General features: G+C 50.8%; 1 protein-coding gene across 3 annotated transcripts in view; it reads left to right on the top strand.

The window, feature by feature from the left end:
* P2RY6 (pyrimidinergic receptor P2Y, G-protein coupled, 6) overlaps positions 1–14,733 on the top strand; it is a 36,525-nt gene that overhangs the window by 14,898 nt on the left and 6,894 nt on the right. The window lies entirely within an intron of this gene.

The following is a 14,733-nucleotide window of genomic DNA, read 5'->3' as shown; positions in this document are numbered from 1 at the left end:
AAAATATATTTTATTGATTTTTTACAGAGAGGAAGGGAGAGAGATAGAGAGTTAGAAACATCGATGAGAGAGAAACATCGACCAGCTGCCTCCTGCACATCTCCTCCTGGGGATGTGTCCACAACCCAGGTACATGCCCTTGACCAGAATCGAACCTGGGACCCTTTAGTCCACAGGCCGATGCTCTATCCACTGAGCCAAACTGGCCTCGGCTAATTAATTCCCTTTTAATGTGCACGAATTTTGTGCACCGGGCCCCTAGTCTTTACAATAGGAGCCAACAATCATGAAATGTTAATACTGTAACCCATGGTCAATAAGCAGGGAAACTGAGACCCAGCATGTTACATAACTTGCTCAAGGTTACAGCTAATAGAAGCAGAGGGAGGATTCAAAACCAGGACTGCCTGACACCCATGCCTCTCCTACTTCATGGAGTACTTGTCCACAAAAGATGTCAAGCCTCAAATCAGAAATGCATAAAATAAAATGGGAAAATGTGAATGACAATTTTAAAAAGGAAGCTATTAAGGAAATGCAAATCAAGACTGTAATATGATATCACTTTACACCTAGGAGGATGGCTATAATGAAGAAGACAGATGAAAACAAGGGTTGAGGGGGCTATGGAGCAAGTGGAACTCTCACACGCTGCTGGCGGGAATGGAAAATAGTGCAGCCACTTTGAAAAAGTGTCTCAGTTCCTCAAAAAGTTAAATATAGAGCTATTATATGACCCAGCAGTTCCATTCTTAGCTATATACCCAAGAAAATTGAAAATATACATTCACTCAAAAGCTTATACACAAATGTTCATAGCAGTGTTATTCATAATAGCCTTCCATTCTTAGCTATATACCCAAGAAAATTGAAAATACACATTCACGCAAAAGCTTATACACAAAAGCAGTGTTATTCATAATAGCTAAAAGGTGAAAACAACCCAAATGTGCACCAGTTGATGAACAGGTAACCAAAATATGGCCTATCTGTGCAATGGAATATTCTTCAGCCATAAAATGAAATTCTGATCCATGTTACAACACAGGTGAATCTTGAAGACATCAGGCTAAGCAAAATAAGCCAGAAATAAAATGGCAAATCCACAATAGGTAAATCCACAAATACAGAAAGTAGATAAGTACCGTAGTTTCCACAGGATGGAGGGAGAGAAGAATGAGGACTAACTGCTAATGGGTATAGGATTCCTTTTGTGGTGATGAAAATGTTCTAAAATTAGATAGTTGCAGTCTAGTAAATATACTCAAACTCACTGAATTGTACTCTTTAAAGGGTGAATTTTATTGTAGGTGAAGTACATCCTAATTTTTTTTAAAAAGTAGCATGAATATATAAGGTACACAGAAGGTTAAGACTAACTTTGATCCTAAGGTAGGAGAGCACAGACATTTGACTTTGAGCTTCCTAGCAGCTAAAGCAAAAAGGGAGAAGCAGCTAGGCCATGTGGCTCAGTGGTTGAGTGTCATCCTATGAACCAGAAGGTCATGGTTTGATTCCCAGTCAGGGCACATGCCCAGGTTGCAGGCATGGTCCCCAGGAGGGGGCATGCAGGAGGCAGCCGATCAATGATTCTCATCATTGATGTTTCTATCCTTCTCTCCCTCTCCCTTCCTCTCTCTGATATTAAAAAAAAAACATATTAAAAAATAAAAAGGGAGAAGCAGCCTCCAAGAGGAGGAAAAGTGCCAGCTCCTTAGGGAAACATACTCTTCCTGGGCTTAGTTCTAGGGCCCCTAGTCTTTACAATAGGAGCCAACAATCATGAAATGTTAATACTGTAACCCAGTATTCTCACAAGCCTATCATACCGAATTGTCAACAACACAAGTTCCCTGCGTCTCCCACCTGAGATTCTGATGCAAGCAGTGTGGAGAACTGTGAGGGATCTGCAGTTTACCACACTTGCACGTTAACAAGTTAGCCAGCTACAGTGTCAGGGGTGCTGGCAGAAAACCGACTTCTGGCTAGAGACAACGAACTTTGTTTTTCACAGCGATAGGAACAGGTAGAATATAAGCGTTAGCACGGGTTCCTCAAGCCCCAAGTCCCACAGGGCAGTGCAAAGAACACCAAATAATACCTGCACATGCAGTGAGCTGCATTACAAGAAAGTAAGCTGGACATTGGGCAGCTCGGATATCTTCTAACGGGCAGTAAGCCTGCCTGACCTTTGCCCCAGAGGAAGACATCATCTTTGTCAGACTAGACCGGTGATGACGAACCTATGACACTAATTTTTTTCGTTGATTTTTCTTTGTTAAATGGCATTTAAATATATAAAATAAATATCAAAAATATAAATCTTTGTTTTACTATGGTTGCAAATAGCAAAAAATTTCTATATGTGACACAGCACCAGAGTTAAGTTAGGGTTTTTCAAAATGCTGACACGCCGAGCTCAAAAGGTTCGCCATCACTGGACTAGACAATCAACAAACCGGCCTTTTTCTCCAGAGATAGACACTATCACTGTCCTCCAAGGCTGTTTGCTATACAAGCATCCTTGAAAAAATGGTCTGGAACAAGGGCAGTCTGTCTCTGCTCACAAGCCATGCAGAAATCTGAGAGACCTATGGAGAATTGTCTCCTGGCACACAGATCTAATGGTCGGGGCTGGTTTTGTTTATACGATTTTTTATTATAGTAAAATATATACAGTATAACATAGATTTTACATTTTCATTAATTTTTGGTGGTAAAATGTACATTTTTACTCACAGCTCTTTGGATACCAAATGTGTAGGGTTTTCTCCTCCTTACACCAACCAGTTCTGACACCAGCTCTGTGAGTTAACGCAGACCCTCCCTAGTCAAGACGCCAGTTGCAAGTTCTGGGCCTCCCATACTTCTGACTGACCAGTTACCTATTGGGAGCTGCCCCCAGCCCCTCCTCCGGTTCGATAATTTGCTAAAGCAGCTCACAGAACTCAGGAGGGCACTTTATTTACTATTACCGGATTATTATAAGGGATAATAACTCAGGAACAGTAAAATGGAAGAGATGCACTGAGCAAGGGATGGGCGAAGGGGTGCAGAGCGGAGCTTCCGTGCCCTCTCGGCTACACCACTTCCCGGCATTCCCATGCTCCACCCACCCAGAAGCTCTCTGAACCCTGTTGGTTAGGGTTATGAGGAGGCTTCATTATCACGTGGGCATGATTGATTAGATCACTGGCCATTGGTGAACTCAATTGAACTCAATCTCCAGCCCTTCTTCCATCCCTGGAGATGAGGGGATGGGGCTGACAGTGCCAAGACCAAATCAAGGCTTTGGCGACCAGCCACCATCCTGAAGTTCCCCAGGGGCCTGCCAGGAGTCAACTCATTAGAACAAGAGATGCTCCTATCACTCAGGAAATTCCAAGGGTTTTAGGAGCTCTGTGTCAGGAACCAGGGGCAAAGACAAATTATGTATGTTTTTATGGCGCACATAACGTTTACCATTTAGTCCTTTTGAATGTGTAATTCGGTGACATTAAGCACATTCACAGTGTTGTGCAACCATCGCCATTATCCATCTCCAGAACTTTATCTTCCCAAACGGAAACACTGTACCCATTAAACCACTCCCTCCCTCAGCCCCAGGTAACCACTATTCTTCTGTGTCATGAATTTGACTATTCTGGGTACCTCACGCAAGTGGAATCCTACAGTATTTGTCCTTTTGCACCTGGCTTTATTTCACTTGCATAATGTTTTCAAGGTTCATCCATGTTGTAGCATGTACCAGAATTCCCTTGCTTTTTAAGGCTGAGTAATATTCTGTTGTATGGGTGGGTATACCAGTTTGTTGATCCATTCTTCTGTTGGTGGATAGTTAGGTTGTTTCTACCTTTTGGCTACTGTGAATAATGCTGCTGTGGACATTGGTGTATAAATATCTGTTTGAGCCACTGCTTTCAATTCTTTTCACCTGGAAGTGAAATTGCTGGATCTTATGGTAACTCTATTTTTCTTTTTCTGAGGAACTTCCAGCTGTTTTTTCACAGCAGCTGCACCATTTTACATTCCCACCAGCAGTGGACAGGGTTCCAATTTTTCCACATCCTCTCCAATACTTGCTGTTTCCTAGTTTTTTAAATAATAGCCATCCTAATGAATGTGAAGTGGTAGCTCATTGTGTTTTTATTGTTGTTGCTATCCTTACCCAAGGATATTTTTATCATTGATTTTTTTTTTTTTTCGTGAGAATAGAAGAAAGGGAAGGAGGGAGCGAGGGAGATGGGGTGGGGTGGGGAGAAACATTGATGTGAGAGAGACACATTGATTGGTTGCCTCCCGCATGTGCCCCAACCAGGGCCAGGGATGGAACCTGCAACCTAGGTACATGCCCTTGACCAGGAATCGAACCCCCAACCCTTCAGTGCTGAGTCCAATGCTCTAACCATTTAGCACACCAGCCAGGGCTCATTGTGGTTTTGATTTGCATTTTCCTGATGATTAGTGACTTTGATCATCTTTTCATGTGCTTATTGGCCATTTGGATATTTTCTTTGGAGAAATGTCCATTCAGGTCGTTTGCCAGCATTTGAATTGAGTCCTGTTTATTGTTGTTGAATTGTAGCAGTTCTTTATATATTCAGAATGTTAACCCCTTATCAGATATATGCAACCCCCAACTCCTATTCTGTGGGTTGTCTTTTCATTCTGTTGATAGTGTCCTTTGGTGGACAAAAGTTTTTAATTGTGATAAATTCTAATTTATCTAGTTTTTTTCTGTTGTTGCCTGTGATTTTGGTGTGATTTTGATCAGGGCTCTTTTGATTGCAAATGACAATGCAACTAGCTTGGGCAATAAAGGTACTGGTTTATGTAAAGAAAGGGTCCAAAGTAGACCTACATCAGACATGGCCGGAGCCAGCACTGACAGGATGCCATCAGCACTCTCCTTTTGCATTCTTTCTACTGACTTCCTACTGGCTTCTTACATTCTCATCCAAGATCTTTCCAGAAGCACCAGGTGTCCAGGGCCCTCACAGCTAATCATCCTGGAGGAAAGGGGAGAGAACCTTTCATCTGGTTCTACCAAAACTCCTGGAACAGACTCTAACTGGCTTCCCCTGAACCAATCACTGCTCACGGGTCTGGATGGATGCTCTGATTGATCAGCTTTGGGTCCGGTGCCCCCCTTGAATGAACAAGGTTACCGGGGAATGGGGGAGGGGGCTCCCCATAGCAAGAAATGCTTGCCAGGCAAACATTCCTCTCCAGAGGGTCATGAGGTTCACCTTGAAAGGGCATTTCTCCCCTTCCTCACCTTCCCGTGGGGGGCACTGGAAGAAGTAGAGGGAACCCTTTTAGTTGGTCCCTGGAGGAGGCAGCATTTCTGGAGCTGACCTACAGCTGGGGGGAGGGTGAGCCCTACAGCTGAGGGAAGGGAGAGCCCTACAGCTGGGGGGAGGGGGAGCCCTACAGCTAGTGGGAGGGGGAGCCCCGGTCAAGCTGGGTCCCAGGCAGTCAGGCAGAGCAATAAAGCGGTGGGTTTTCCTAGCCCTGGTGTACTGCAGTAGCTAAGAACATGGACTCTGGAGTTAAACTGCTTGAGTTCACAGCCCAGTAACCATTCATTCTATCTGTGCCACCTTGGGCAAGTCAGCTAACCCCTCTGTGCCTGGTGTAAAATGGAGATAAAACCAGTTCTGTCCTCTCGCGGGGACTAAGTATAATATGCATCCGACACACAGTAAGGTTCAATAACTGTATCATCATTATCCTGCTCGGACCTCTTTTCCAACCACATTTACTGGTGCACTGGCAGCCCCAGCTGTGCTCACCTTCCTCCAAGGCGCCTCCTGCAGCCTCTGCCCTTGCTTTTCCCTCTGCCCGAAATGTCTTTGCCCCCACGTACGCTTGGCCATTTCATGGTTGCCTCCTCCACTGAGCCTTCCGTGCCTGCAGGACCATCTCTTCGCCTGGGCCCCCTGAGGACTCTGCAGCATGATGTCTGCCTAGGGTTATGGACCTTCAGGTGCATGCCCCTTGTTTACAGTGAGCTCCCGAGGACAGAGCCTGGGTCTCCTTGTCCTTGAGTTCACAGCGGGAGCCTGCCAGCTGCAGGTGTGGGGAGCGGGCAGTCTAGGAGCAGAAACAGCACTGACCATGGAGCAGAGGAGAACACGGCCGGTCCCAGGAACTGAAAGTGGCTCAGAGCCCTGCAGGTCACGTGGGAGGGGTGGGAACGGGTGTTGAGAACAGAGAGGTCAGCGGGGCTGGGGTTTGCCTTGATTCTCAGGCACAGAGAAGCCATAAAACACTTGGGCAGGGGAGTGATGAGGTCAGACTTTTGCTGAGCAGATACCCCTCTGGCTGCAGAAAGGAAGTGGATTGGTCAGGGAGATAGATGGAAGACAGAGAGCGTGAGGTGGCTGCAGTCAGGCTGAGGTACGGACAACAGGATGAGAGCATGGACAGTTTCACGGAAGGGGACAGACAGAAAGGATGGAGACCAAGCAGGGCTTGGTGACTGATTTGAAATGGGGCCTCAGTTTCATCAATGTAAGAAACGTCCAAACCTGTAAGAATTTTTTTATGAGTTTATTTGAGCCAAACTGACAATAGTTGCCAGGAAGTAAAATCTCAATGGATTGAGAAAATGCTCCAGAAAATGGCAATTTTACCGTTTATTTTATACATCAGGATCAAAGGGGGTTACATGAAATTCATTGGTGATAGATTAGGGAGGCGGGAGAGAGCAAAGGGGCGGAGGATCTCTGAGATTGGATAAATATAAAGCGAGCAAACACATAAAGCGAGCAAACACATACTTTTATTTTTTATTTTATAAAATATAAAATGCTTAGGCGCATTGGTGGGTATAGGATAGTTAATAGTCAACAATTAGCACAATAACAATAACAATGAGGGTGTTTGTGATCTCTGTTCTGGTGAAGTGGTTGTGCCCTTGGGAGTCCGGAAAAATAAGGAAGTGACCCTGACATTCCAAAGGTCTGTTACCCTCCAAGCAAAAAGATAATAGCCAGTTTAGGTAAAGATTGACCTTTGTCAGGGACGATCCCGGCCTAGGACGTGACTACCCGCCATGACCTGCTTTTAGTTAGAAAGTTTTCATTTCAGACCATCCTATATGGTTACTTAGGTCTCTGAGTTTGTAAGGCCGCCATGCAGGCCTCCCCTGAGCTCCCCTGAGGCCCCTTTTTCGTCCACACTTTTCCCACCAGGGAAATGGCAATGAGCAGGCCTTGCCCCACTGGCTTCTCCCGGGAGATTGGAAGATGCCAGGGACCTGGCGCTGACCACGTTACACAGTTACATATCTCCCATGTGGTCCCATGTTCTCCCCCAGCCCGTCCCCCACGCAAGTAGGACCCGGTCAAGCACAAGGCCAGACACTGAGGAGGCTGGGTCGAGTCTGCAAGCCCCAGGGACCAGAGCCAGGCCTCCCCACCAGCCCCCCCCCTGGCTGAGCTGTGTTGATAGGACATTGGACTCCCTTGGGCAGGGTGGAGCCCAGGCTACTCCACCAGAGAAGGGACCAGCCCACACCCACAGTTCCCTGGAGCAGGTGGCACGTGGTTCCTTCCTGTTTGTCCTCCTCAGCCATGCCTTGTAGAGACACAGACCGATGTGGGAGGGGAGTCCGCCTGGGAACAATGCTGAGCACAAGGGCCAGGCCAGGGCCAGGCTGTGCTGTAGGAGCTCGTCACCAGCTGGGTGTCCTCAGGAATCGGGAACCCAGCTGCCGGCAGCAGGGCCAGGTCTGGGACCCAAGCATTCTGTCTTCTACAGCTGACACCCCTCGGCCAGATCGCTGTGTTTATATCCCAGGAGCTCAATGCCTCTCCTCTCTGAGCTCTGGTTTCCCCAGCTGCAAGCTGGTGTGGAGAAGGAGAGGGGAGAACTCCGGAAGCTCTGAGGGCTCCCTCCCCAGTCGGAGATGGGAGGGCCTGCATGGGCCTGGCAGTAGGAGCAAGTCATCCTTCCAGACTCCTCCAAGTCCCCATGTACCAAAGCCAGGCCCTTCCTTCCCCAAGAGAGGGGGCAGACTGGAGAAACAGGCTTGGGAATGGGGTCCAACGCAGGAGCCCCCAGGGGCACACTAAAGGGCTATAGGCCATCCTCTTGTCTGTTCTGGACCCTGGATTCCCTCCGTGACCTGAGGACTGGAGTAGGGCATCTCTGAGAAGCCACGCCTCCTCCCAATCTGTCTTTCTAGCATTCTGGCTGCCAGGGCTGTGGAGGGGTGTGTAGAAGAGGGATGAAAGGTTGCTATGAACCTGGCATTCGGGGCCCCTGATTGGGCCCGATCCCCAGCCCAGACTGGAGCCTCTCTGTCCCAGGGCAGGGCTCCCCTTCAGACCTACTGTCTCTGACCTGGATTATAACCACATCTAACCTGTCCTCCATGCAGCAGCACATGGGATCCCTAAATCTCAAAACTGGATCACACCTCTGCCCTGCTTTACAAACCATGAAGGGCTCCTTGGCTGGCACACACAATGCAGATGCCAAATGTGTGGCCTGGCATGTGAGGCCCATCAGGACCTGGCTCTGGTGACCTATAAACACAAACTCTTGCAGAACCCCATGCCCTCCCATCTCCAGCAGCTCTCCCTGCCAGGAACACTCTCCACTTCCTTGTCCACACTCCACCAAAGAATCACCTCCTCCAGGGAGCCTTCCGTGATATCCCAGGCAGGGACAGAGGCCTCCTCTGTCTTCCCAGAGACCCCTGAGGAGCCCCAGCAGGGGGTCCTGTGTTCTTAACACTCTCTCCACATGCAACCGCACACTCTTCTTCCCAGGAACCACCGAGTCACTGCTGGCCTCTCACATACACTCTGAGTCAGGCAGTTGCCCCAGCCACCCTCCGATGCCTATAAAACCCTGCTCCTTCCACACCACATGGAGTTGGCTACAAATGGGGCCCCAGTCCCCATGGCTGATGTTTGAGGGTGAGGATCTGGTGTTTGGTGGAAGGCGGTCCAGCTGATTGGAAGACCATTGAGTGACTGGGGCCTTGGTAACACTCTACGCTTTTGGCAGCCTCGGTTTCCTCTTCCAAAAATGGTGAGAGACCATGCTGCCCTTCTCACCACCCACCCCCACAGGACCCAAGCAGGGGATGAGACAGGACAGAGGCAAAGGGCTTTGTCCTCAGATTGGGAAATGGTCATGGCCCCCTGGCCTCATGCCTGGTTTATGGGCTCCACCACTAGGATCCGTCACTGGACATCAGCACTAGAATTGCCCAGTGGGAATGAAGATCAACTGATGAGTAGTCTTGGGGCAGTCTCTGTGGTGTCCTGAGGCTTGGTGGCTCAGAGGCAGGCCAGACTAGGGAAAAAGCATTGCCAAGGGGCAGATCTCAGGGGTTTGTGCCACAAAGCATGTCTCCCATGGAGCTTTCTCAAGGTGGAATGCTGTGGCCTGGGAGGGAAGGAGTGAGCTCCCTATCATGGGAAGTATGCAAGCAGAGGCCAGACAAGTCCTGTCAAAGAGGATTCGGGGGGCCTCCTTTACTCAGGGGTTGGGGAGAACTCTGGGTCAGATGCTCTTAAGGCCTCTCTGGCCCTGAGAGTCCAGAGCTACAGTCCTGTCATTGACATCTGGACTTTGGGGTCCAGTTTAGTCTCTTATTTCTTCCAGGTCAGCTTGGGTGCTGGCGATGGTGAACAGGGCCAAGGCAGGGGGCTGTCTTTCATGGGAGAGGAGCAGTTCTCAGGCTTCCTCCACACCCAAACCTTTCCTGTAAGAGCCATGACAAAGCTGCCTGCCTTTGGGGCCTCAGTGTGTGAAACCCTCAAGCAGTGTTGGTGGTCTGCCCTCTGGAGGGTCAGGGGCTGGGGTACCCAGAAAGGCTCAGGGGTGCTACTCCATTACTTTTTTTCCCCCTGAACAAGTCCCCTCTGTCATCATCCAAGACAAAGATTTTTTACAATCTTATTGATCCAGGCAGCACCAAGGACAGAGCCACATGGCTCATCTGTACAGACTGGGTTCCCTCCAACATTTCGCACCTATGCTGGTCTCTGGGGCCCCAGGGACAAAGCAGACCTTGTACCCAATTCCTAAGAGAATTACAGAATGGAGGGAGTGTGGCTGACATTGATCCTTGGACTGGTCTTTTCTCCCCTATCTCCTGGCCACCATTTCTTTGTCCTTTCTCGGGCCACTGTGTTCCTGAGAGGCAGGTGGCATGGTGGGTTTACTGGACACTTTGGACAAGTTCCTAATTTCTCTGGCCTCTGTTTTCCCACAGGGAATTGTCACTCTCTTCCTGGGTACAGGCTTTATCATTATTCAGACCTGCATCCTAGTCCTGGCCCACCACTGACTCGCTGTGCCACCCTGGGCAAGTCACCAGCCTTCTCTAAGCCTGTTTCTTGTCTCTAAAATTGGGACAATAGCCCTAACTGGTTTGGCTCAGTGGATTAGAGCATCGGCCTGTGGACTGAACGGTCCCAGGTTCGATTCCAGTCAAGGGCATGTACTTTGGTTGCGGGCACATCCCCAGTAAGGGGTGTGCAGGAGGCAGCTGATCAATGTTTCTCTCTCATCGATGTTTCTGACTCTGTATCCTTCTCCCTTCCTCTCTGTAAAAAATCAATAAGATATATTTAAAAAATAAAATAAAAAATAAAATTGGGACAATACAACTCACCACACAGGGTTGTTGTAAGAGCAAATGAGATCCTGCGATAAAAGCACTTAGCTCAGTGGCTGGCACCTGCCGAGTAGCCAAGACACTGTAGCAGTGAAGCCGCTCAGGAAAGGGAGGCTCGGAGAGGTGGGGTGACCGCCCCGGGGTCACACAACAAGCAGGAGGTGAATTAGGACTGGCACCCAGGTTTCCAGCTTTCCAGTTTCCTGCCCGGGACCTATGGAGACGACACAGTGGTTACTCTGGGAGCTGTTGGGGGCATTAGGCTTGACCTCACAGCCCCTCGGTCCCCGCCTGCCCCTCTGCTGGTGGCTTCCAGGTACATGGTCAGTTCTAGCCTCCCCTACAGGAATGTTGGGGTTCAGGGCCCAAAGCTGTGAACATATGCTGTGGGGAGAGGAGAGGGAAGCATGGGGGTGCAGGTCTACAGGCAGGACTCCTGATCTCACGTGACAAAACCTCAGGTCAAATGAACTGAGACACCACCCACAGGTCGGTGGAAGGCGAAGCTTCAGGCACAGCTGGACAGGGCGCCCAGGAACCTGTGCATCTCCAGCTCTCAACTCTGCCATCCCTTGGTTTACCTCGGATGGTGTCTGCAGTGCGGAGGACCGTGCCCGGCACACAGTTCACCTGGTGCCAGCAGCTCCAGGCTCACTTCCCACCAGCTTTGCAAACCCAGTGGAAAATCTGCCTCCTTCCCAATGTTCCAGCAAAAGCTCCAGAATTGACGGAGTCGCCCAGTGAAGGCCTCCCATCCACCCCTGAGCCAGTGGTGGGGCCTGAGGAGCCCCCTCTTCCCTCATCGGCAGGCCTGGGTCACAGGCCCACCGCGCCCAGATCCTCAAGACTCCAGGCAAGGAAGGAGGGGGTCCCGCAAAGGAACAACAGGAGGTGGGGCCCTAATCGTCAGAGGGGGTCTGGGAATTGGGTGGGAAGAAACTGCTGAGGAGCGGAACGATAACTGCCAGCAGGGCAGGCCAGGCGGCTGGACCTGGGCCATCTCCTCCCAGCCGACTGGAGCCTGGTTATCTGGGAGGATGGGCGGGTCCTGAAGACACCAAAGGAGGCTGTCAGCCAACTGCACTGCTTGCAGCTAAACGGCTGGTTCTTTCTTAAAGAGAGACCCAAGTGATACATCTCCACAGGGAAAAAGCGGAACATCCTGGGGGGTCCAGGCAAAGAACAAAGACCCTCCCACACCAGCTCCCGGGAAAAGGGGTTTATGGGAGGGTCTTGGGATCTCCCAGAGCCCTGGGTGGGAGGAGCTGCCGCCCCAAGGGCATGACTAGTTAAACCAGGCACCACAGACTCTCCCTCTCTGTCACTGCTGCCTTCTGAGCCCTGTTCTTCTCTCTCTCTCTCTCTCTCTCTCTCTCTCTCTCTCATCTCCCAAGGCCACTTGTGACTTCTCAGCCCTGGGCTCACCAGGTCCATCACGGTGTCTGGCCTCCTCATCTCATTTCCAAGGCAGAACCTGTTGCTGACTTTGCCAACCTCAGCTTCCTCATCCGTAGCGTGGAGATGGGCATTGTGAAGAGGAAATGAGATGTGGCTTGAAAAGCATTTTGCACAGAGCTTGGTGCACAGTCCATGTCCAGATTGTGGTGGGGATGACGTGAGCTCAGTGACGGACAGCTGGGCCGGGCACATAGCAGAGGCTCGGGAGAGGCAAGTTCCCTCTTTGCTCGGCCCGTAGAGGCTGGAGAGAAACCAAAGGAAGCAGCTCGGGCCCCAAATTCCCCAAAGCTGCAGCTTCCCCTTCCCTGCACTCAGAATGGTTGTTTCAGTTCCCGCTTTAATTCTTGTTGAAACGAAGGTGAGGAGGGGAAGTGGGAAAGAGAAGAGAAATCAGCTTTCCTGCCCTCCCTGTGCCCTCCTCCTGCCAGGTTTGCCTGCTTTTGTGGTCAGCCTGCTACCACAGCTGAGACCAAAACTCCGAAAGGGGGTGGCTCGGCCCCTGCCCACAGTCTTCTGGGTGCCAGAGACACACTGTCTTCGGGAACCTGGCCTCAGGCCGGCCTGAGGTGGACTTCAGGGGGCTGGATGCTGCCTGGGTCAGGGATGGGTTGGTGACTGGAGCACAGAGGGCATGATGACCCTGTCCGAGAGGCACCGTGATTAGCCCTGTCCGTCAGCCAGAGATGCAGGCTCGTTGAGGGTAGGTGGCCCGTGCCAGGTCACACAGCAATTGGTGGTGGATCCCGGCTTGTCTGACTCCTCAGGGGAAGGAAGCTGAGTCTTGCCCCCACCATCCTGTGCCTTTGCTGCTAGATTCACAGGCCAGGGGCTGGGCAAGGGGGATTCCGGGCTAGTTTCCCAGCAGCCAGGCCAGCCAAGGTTGGGAGGCCTCTTCCCACATCCAGCCTGGTCTGGGCTGGTTCCTGGCTGGCTGGCAGGCGTGACTCAGGCTTCCAGCTCCTGCCTCTGGCCAGCAGGCCTCCTCATCCCTTCCAGATATGAGGTCCTTGGGGCGGGGGCAGAGGAAGAAGGGGGGCTGCTAGGTCATCTGCAGGGTGTCCTGAGACCATAAGACCCAAGCAGCCCAAGGCGCTCCAACCCTTGTCAGCGCTTCCTTACGTCTAAACTGAATTGCTTCTGCAGCATAAACTGACCCGTGGTTGTTGCCTGAATTGTAAAAAGGTTGTCCCTTCTGTGGGGTGAGAGATTGCATTCAGTGTTTCTGCTAATAGTACCTGGAAGTGGAAAGTGTCCCGGCAGAGGAGAGAAACTTGCACATGGGCGGAGAGGCTGGGAAGCCAGGTGGGGAAGGCTGAGGCTGGGCAGTGGCACTGGGGCTCTGCTTGAGGGTTTTATGATGGGCCAGCGCCCTCAGGCCTCCCCTCTGGTCCCTCTTTGCTCACTCATCCCATGCTCTGGCTGCAATATTTATCCTTCATTTCCCACACAAGGTAGGCCCAACCCCCACCTCAGTGCCTCCCGCCTGGGATGTCTCTTCACTTTTCCAAGTCCAAGTCCCCTTGGCCCTTTAAGGCCCAGCAACAGACATGTCTTCTCCAGGGGCCCTTCCAGGTCCCTCCCTCCCAGGTGTACCTATGAGCCCTAACACCTGAGCTCTCCCCCCAGGTCGCAGGAACTGAGTCCCAAACCCTGCCCTGAGGCTGACACCCCCAGGAAGCCCTTGGAGCTGCTCCCATTCTTGGGACACACCCTGGTGGGTGTGACCACAGGAGTTCCGCGGAGAACTGGCTGCTGGACTGAAGGCCAGGCCTCCTTGCCCTTCTGGATCCCAGCCCAGCTCAAATCAGGCCAGGAAATCCATGCTTCTAACCTGCACAAGCAGCCTCCTAGCAGACCTGAGTTTGCAGTAGGTGTTCAATTCATGCACGACGGACCAAGTGTTTACTGGCAATTCAAACCTGAATGTTCTCAGTTTGGTCTAAACTTTTGGCCCTGACTTGGTTCCTCACTCTGCTGGCCTGTAAAATGGGTTCGGGGGTGAGGTCAGTGCTTATACTGTGCAGAATAAAAGGGTCCTCTCTCCCTCTGGCAGCTCATCCGCACCGCCTGCTAGTGGCCATTATGACCACATTCTACCGAGAAGGTCAGAATCACACAGTGAATAGGGGCCAAGATAGAGCAAGAATCTGGGCCCACAGCTTTGAGTCCTGGTTTGGCAGCTGGACTAGCACAGGCGGGGAGAACCTCACTCAGGTGAGTTCTCAGAGGCATCACCTCTAACCCCACAGCCCATACCTATCACTCCCAGTGAGCTCCGGGCCAGCTAAAGGGGAAATGTGGGAATACCTGATGGCAGATAGTAGGTGTGCAATAAATGCTTTCGGAGAAAAGGAAGAGATCTAAAAAGGGAGGGAGAGGGTGCATAAGTGGATAGCCACATAGAGGACTGGGCACGTCAGCGAATGAGCTATTCAATAAATGGAGAACGAGGTGGGGGTGGTGGGTGGAGGAGTGAGTGACTGGGAAGATGGCTCTGGGCGTAACAGCTGAAGGAGGAGTCAGAAGCTCTTTAGTCACTAACCTGTCCATTTGACAGATGAGAAGACTGAGAAGAGGCTGAGGAGAAAAGAAGCTGCTGAGTCTATAGGGCTGACCTTTGACCAGCAGCC

The sequence above is a fragment of the Myotis brandtii genome, unplaced genomic scaffold, assembly GCF_000412655.1.
Source record: "Myotis brandtii unplaced genomic scaffold, ASM41265v1 scaffold244, whole genome shotgun sequence".
Taxonomy (NCBI): Eukaryota; Metazoa; Chordata; class Mammalia; order Chiroptera; family Vespertilionidae; genus Myotis; species Myotis brandtii.
The sequence above is the reverse complement of the archived record's forward strand: the minus strand, read 5'-3'. Positions and strand labels throughout refer to the sequence as shown.